A 7,486-nucleotide genomic window follows, 5' to 3' on the forward strand; every position below is an offset into this window, starting at 1 on the left:
TATTACAATAAAGTAGGCTAGAGAAAAAATATTCAAAACCTTAAGAGAAAACACATTTATAGTACTGTATTTTTAAAAAATCTGTATAAGTGGACCGACCCATGCAGTTCAAACTGGTGTTCAAGGGTCAACTGTGATTAGTTACAACGGGTAATATTACACGACTTAAAGTAGTAGATGAAGCAAATTTATTTCTCCAAAATACTTCCTTAATCAATTAGTACTTTTTTTAAATTGAGGTATAATTGGCATAACGTTATATTTCACGTATATAAGGTAATGACTCAGTATTTGTATATGTTGCAAAATGATCACGTCAGTAAGTCCCATGAATATTCATCACCATCGCAGTTGCAAGTTTTTTTCTCATGATGAGAACTTAAATGATCTGCTCTCCTAGTTACATTCAAATGTACAGTACAGTATTGTTAACGATAGTCGTTACACTGTACATTACATTCTCGTGACTGGAAATTTGTACCTTTTGACCACCTTCATTTTGCCCACCCCGCCACCTTCCTCAAACAACCACCGATCTGTTCTCTATAACCGTGAACTCTTTTTTTTGTGCAACAGCTTTTTGGTACATTGTACTAAGAATTAGCACAATGTTACATGTTTAACAGCTTTTTAATGTTAGCTCTGATATAAAAATCCTCAATTTTCTGAAACAGTTTCTGTATACGTGTGTGTATATATATATGTGTGTATATATATATATGTATATATATATATGCCTTTAAAATACTATCTCTTTTAATTCGTGTGACATATACATACATCTACATGGAAAAAAAATTACTATTGTGTAACTTAAATATATAGTTATCCAGATCAATGATGGCTCCCTCAAAAATAAATGCATAGTTATCCAATATCCAATATAGGTTTAAATGGCATTTATTTTGAAGAAGGAGCCATGTAAATATGGAAGTTTTCCAAATCCTACTTCTTGTAAGACTTCTCGTGTTTCCTTCACACTATTCCCATTCTATTTTGGGGTGCTACTTGATTAAAGTGTTTTATGTAACAATATACCCACCAGGATTACTGCCTTAGTTCCTACTTCAGCCTAGTGCTTTTGGGGAAAAAAAAAATTATGTAACAAGAAGCTTGGCTCTCGTACAAAAGTATGTCCCTGACTTTCAGGGCTCCTTGGCAATCCTTTGTCCAGACCCAGTTTGTTCTCTAGTACATTCTCCTCAAAACTGTTCCAGAAAGTCTTCTCCCCCCATGCCACAGCCTCTCTGCAGCTGCCTGCATTCTGCCCTGGCATTTTGGGTAGAAATCCCACGACTTTTACACCTTTCATGTCAAAATGGCTCTCAGACGTCACCCTCTCTGTTCTCAGAGGAAGGAATGTTCCAGCTCCTTCCCAGAGCCAGCGGGAAATCAAGCTGCACCACATCTGCATATCCTCAGCTCTACTGCCCTAGTGAGTGCTCCTTCGCTCTGAGCCTGAAGCATACTCCATTACCCCCTCACCTACAAATGCAAACCTTCCCCTGGCTCTCCCCTCCAATGACTCTTAGACATTCCCCCTGTCTTTCTGGGCCACTGTACAAAGCTGCAGTGTTCACTCAAGCCCTCAGCGGCCTCTCCTGCTGTGCCCCTGCTGCAACCCCGCCCCACACCATGCACTCATTTGTTGCTGTGACTTCATCCAGAAGCTACAAAGGCACCCGCCTCCCCACAGGCTGCACCGACCCTCCACGCTCCCACTCTTTTCCCTGAAATCTTGATCCCCTGTCCAGTTGCGTGGGGGCTTCGCAGGCCATTCCAGCATCAGTTACCCACCATCCCTTCCCTGTCCTTTCTCCCCTGGGCTACTGCGACAGCTGCCGGGCTTTTGTCCCATCTCCCTTCTGCCCCACCCAATTCATCCTCTAGGCAGAAGACCACCTACTCCTCACTTTGAGGGAAATGTCACCTACTGTAAAATGAGTCATTTTGTAGTAGACAGTTCGGTGACGTTTTGTGCGTTCAGAATGTTATGCAACCATCCATCACCTCCCTTTAGTTCTGAAGTATTTTGGCCAGCCGAGGAGAAACCTTATTCCCCATTTCCCCTTTCCCTTAGCAACCACCAATCTACTTTCTATGGATTTCTGTGAATTTACCTAATGTGGCTATTTCATATGACTACAATAGATGACCTTGTGTGTGTGGCTTCTTTCACTTGGCACAATGCTTTTGAGGTTCTTCTGTATTGTAGCAGGAATGAGTAATTGATCCCTTTGTGTGGCTGAGTACTGTTCCATTATATGGATATCCTGCATTGTGTTTATCATTCATCGTTTGATGGACATTTAGGTAGTTTCCATCTTCTGACAATTGCATATAGTGCTGTTTTGAGTGTTTGTGTACAAGTGCTTGTTGGAATACTAATTTTTAATTCTTCTGGATATATCCCTGGGGGTTGTATTGCTCGGTCACATGGTATTTCTGTTAAACGTGTTGAAGAACCACCAGACTGTTTTCTGGAGTGGCTGCACCATTTTACATTCCTACCAGCTGCGTGCAAGAGTTCCAATTTCTCTATTTCCTTCCAACACTTATTTTCCTTCAAAAAAGAAGTATAATCATCCCCATGGGTATGAAGTAATATCTCATGGTAGCAGAGCAGTTTTTTTTTTTTAATGTAAAATTAAAACCTGCTCCTTGCTTAACACGCTTTAATGTTTTGCCATTGCCCCACCCTCATTCTGCCCTTAGGATAAAGTCAACCTAACTCCGTTTTAACCCCCCTCTCTTCATTGCTGCTGTCTTCTCTTCATTTCTCGAATATGCTTTGCATTCTCTGCTCACTGCCTGGAACACTTCTCCTCCAAGCCTGCCCCTCCCACCCCCATCCCTCCCCTGGGTAACTACTGCCCCCCCCCCCCCCATCAGATCTCAACTTCAACTCCACTTCCTCGGAGACCACCCACTGGCATTAGCTTCCACTGTTGCGGGGTTATTTACACCCCAAACTGGCTGTAGCTGCTTCTGGCTGGTAACAGAGAAGGTAGCATGATCCTTAATGGGAAAATCCATCTTTATACTGGTCCTTATACTCACAGAGGGAAAAGTAGACTGAGACTCTGAATCCCCTGCCAGTTTTTCTGTGCTATGAAAGGATAAGACTTTTCATCCTGTGAAACTGATCTGCATAAGAAACAGGGGTAGATGACGCTTCTGAAGGGGCTTGGAAAGCAGGCAGCTGGGGACTTGTGTGGGGAGTCTCCGGGCAAATGGAAGAGTCCAGACGTAAAGGCCTGGACCCACAGAGAAAGGTGACCAGTGAGAACGTGCCAGGCATCAGGTGGCAAGGAGGCTAGAGGAGTGTCAGATATCCACTTGTCTGGCTGCTACATGTGCAGCCATGCCTCCCCCAGCTTCACTGAAGATTCACAAACACATGCCCTGGGTGAGTGACTTCAGAGGCAATCAAGGGGAGTAAACCAAGGGCGATGGGCCAGGACAGAGCAGAGAGATGAGGACTGTAATGTTGCCAGGGTAAGAGGCCAGGGACGCAGATGCCTGGGCCGGAGGCCACAAAAGCCCCAAGGAATTCACAGGAGTCTTGGGAAGGTCACTGGATTTACTACAGGGCATGGGATGAAAGCTCCAAGCCACTTTTATTTCAATTCCCCAGCACAGTTTGACCTCAGCGGCACGGGGGTCTATCACATTGCCCCACGTGAGACGTGTCCTTCTTTGCTGTCATCACGCCTAGTTATTTATGTCTGCCTTCCCACCACACTGAGCCCAGTGCTGTCGGGGGGCATCCATCTGTCTGTGCACTGTGTCCTGGTGCCTCTCTCAAGCAGGCACCGAAAGATATTTGCTGAGTGAATAAACTTTGTACTGACCAGAATTTGAGGTGGATTAAGAAAGGAAAAAAATAGGGGTGCCTGGGTGGCTCAGTCGGTTAAGCATCTGACTTCAGCTCAGGTCACGATCTCGGGGTCTGTGAGTTCGAGCCCCACGTCGGGCTCTGGGCTGATGGCTCAGAGCCTGGAGCCTGCTTCCAGTTCTGTGTCTCCCTCTCTCTCTGCCCCTCCCCCGTTCATGCTCTGAATCTCTCTGTCTCAAAAATAAATAAACTTAAAAAAAAAAATTTTTTTAAAGGAACAAAATATAGTAAAATGGGGTAATTTCATATTTTTTATTTCTCTCCCCTGAACTGAAAATAGAGTGAAAAAATAGTTGAAAATTTAAGATGCCTAAAATTATAGGAATAAGTTTACTTGCTAAACGATTGGAAGGGATTGGAATTGCCTTATCAAAATGTCCAATAAGCACATCAAAATCAACCTGCCAACTATAAAAATATCAGAAGGAAATAAAACCTTGTGCTTATGACCTTGGAGTAAGGAAGCCTTTCTCTTGATTTTTCATGTTTTTACGTTTATTTATTTATTTTGAGAGAGCACAAGCAGGGGAGGGACAGAGAGAGGGAGAGAGAGAATCCCAAGCGGGCTCCCTGTTGACAACACAGAGCTCAATTCCACCCACCGCAAGACCATGACCCAAGCTGAAATCTGGAGTCGGATGCTTAACTGACTGAACCACCCAGGCGCCCCATAGGGAAGACTTTCTTAAATAGGACCTGCTGAAAAAAGCAAAAGCCATAACTCAAAGGTTGATGTAATTTAAAATCTCTATGCTACAAAAAAAACCAAAAAAACTTAACTGCAAAAATAGAACAAAGGTGGGGCGCCTGGCTGGCTCAGTCGGTGTGGCAGGTGACTTTTGATCTCAGGGTTGTAAGTTCAAGCCCCATGTTGGGGATAGAGATTACTTAAAATCTTAAAAAAAGAAAATAGAACAAAAGGTTTTGACAATAATATGTATTAAAATTCATGTATTAATAATAATAATGAATAACCTATGAAATAAGAAATTAATCCAGTACAAACTTAAGCCAGACCCTCTCCAGTGAAAAGAAGGTACAAGTAGCCAGTAATCATATGAAGAAATGTTCAACGTTTCTAGAATTAATAAAATACAAATTAAAATGAGGTAAGTTTTTTTCATCCATAGATTGCAAAGCTTTCAAAGTTGTATAACACTCTAAGCATTGGTGGGAGCATGTAAATTGGTATAGATACTTTGGTAAATCTATTGAAATTTAAATGTACATTCTGACTTCACTTCTCCACATATATCCTACAGAAACGTGTGCACAAAGAAACATGACAAATATATTTACTGAAGCATTTGTTAAAATGGAAAGAATTGGAAAGCATCTCAGGAATGAATAAATAAAGTGTGGAATAAGTGTATTATGAAATACTATGCAGCTCTTTTTTTTAATTTTTTAATGTTTATTTTTGAGAGAGAGAGAGAGAGACAGAATGCAAGCAGGGAAGGGGCAGAGAGAGAGGGAGACACAGTATTCGAAGCAGGCTCCAGGCTCTGAGCCCTCAGCACAGAGCCCCATGTGGGGCTCAAACCCACAGACCACAAGATCATGACCTGAGACGAAGTTGAATACTTAACTGCCTGAGCCACCCAGGCACCCCGGAAGCTCTTTTAAAAATAAGGTAGATCTCCGTGCATGAACATGGTTGTATCTACAAGACATATTGAGTAAAAAAGGCAAGTTGCAGATAAATACATATAATGTTACACCTGTTTAAAAACCACAACAGATTCCAACGAATTATCTCCAGCTGGAGGTAGAAAGGGGTGGCACAGTGGCCAAAAAATCTTAGCCCTTGTTTTTAAATTTTTTTACTTTTTGAGAGAAAGAAAGAGTGTGAGCAGGGGAGGGGCAGAGAGGGAGGGAGACACAGAATGCAAAGCAGGCCCCAGGCTCTGAGCTGTCAGCACAGAGCTGGAAGCAGGGCTCGAACCCTCCAGCTGGAGATCATGACCTGAGCCAAAGTCAGATGCTTAACTGACTGAGCCACCCCGGCGCCCCGAAAATATTAGACTTCTCATGTATAATGTTCCCAAATTTTGCAAGACAAATATAATTGCATACTGTTTGTATTTTACAATAATTTGAAATTAAATGCTTAATGGGAAGACACTACTGGGCAATAAGAAGAAAGGAGGTAGTGATACACTAACCAAAAGAAGCCAGACACTAAAGAGTGCGCTCTGAGTAAATCCAGGGAGATGAAGTTCTCCGTGGATGAAATCCATGAAGACGAAGAACAGGCAAAATTATTCTACAGTGGAAAAAAATCAATGCTGTGGTTCTTCTGAGGGTGGTAGAGACAAACTGGTGAGGGGTAGTGGGATGAGGGAAAGGTGGGGCTCATGTGGGTGAATACTGTTAAAACTGGACAGTTGCGATCAGTGCATTTCAGTGTGTTGACCTCAAGGTAATGAAGTTAATAAAATTGTCATGATACAATGTCTGAAATTTTCATCTTGCCCCACGTTACACTAATGCATTCTTCCTGAAACACACTCATCCTCTTTCCCATCTCTGCCATCCTCCTGTTGATTATGTCATCCAAGCTCAGCTCAGACTCCACAAGAGGATGGCCAGGTGACTGACCCCCCATAGGAGCCTGGTTTGAAGAGGAGAAGAATGTGTTCCATTTGTGACATGTGGGGGTGGGCAGGTGTTTTATTTGTGAAGAATGTGTGTTGTGAGTGCAGCGTGGCCACTCCATGGAGGGGACAGAGGAGAAGAATCGCGAGCCATCTACTGTGCTACCTGATCAGCATGTGTTTTGTGTTTGGGAATCAGTTTACAAGAGATGGGAAGCAGAACAGATGAGTAGGAAAAGGACACCAGTTCAGCCTTTTAATTATGGAAACGTTGGAAAGGGGAAAGAAACAAAGCAAATGGGCACGTGCTCCTGAGAGAGAAAAGTGTGGCGTTAGAGTGGCTGTTCTCTGCTGGCCCCTAAAGGGCCTTCTCCTCAGATCTTACGAGCAGGGGGACACAAATGTGGAATTGCAGCAAAGAGGGGACTCTATGCTGGAGGGTTGGGAAGGAGGGGGCCAGATCCTCCTCCCAGGCTGCTGACTGGGATTCCTGACAAGGAAGGCATACTTCCAACAAAATGAATGAATGAAAGATTTAAAAAGTAAAATCCTTGGGAGTTGTTATGAGGACTAAATGAATGGTTGCATCAGGAACAATTCCTGGCATTTAAGAGCAGTCATAAATGTTATCTAGAGAGAACAGCAGCAGCTTCAGCAGTAATAATATGAAGCAAACTGAAATTCAGACCATTTTGGCTTTTTTGCAAGTATGTCTTAGTTAATTTTAGTTTTAAGAACTTCAACCTATCTCAGTTGGAAGAAAAAAGCCAAGAGAGAAAATAGAACATTTTTACAAGTTGGTCCAGATTGACAGGGGGTGTGGTAGTTTCCTCCTTTGGGTTAGAAATGGAGGGTGTGGACAGCCTGGAGACTCAACCAGTCCCTGACGTGAGGGAGACTGGGGCACATGGTGAAGCAGCACAGAGGGAAGAGGCTGAGCGAAGCATGGAGACCAAAGCACCTTTGCACCAGAACCATCTAAATTTTAAGC

Source organism: Prionailurus bengalensis, chromosome C1, assembly GCF_016509475.1.
Source record: "Prionailurus bengalensis isolate Pbe53 chromosome C1, Fcat_Pben_1.1_paternal_pri, whole genome shotgun sequence".
Classification (NCBI taxonomy): domain Eukaryota; kingdom Metazoa; phylum Chordata; class Mammalia; order Carnivora; family Felidae; genus Prionailurus; species Prionailurus bengalensis.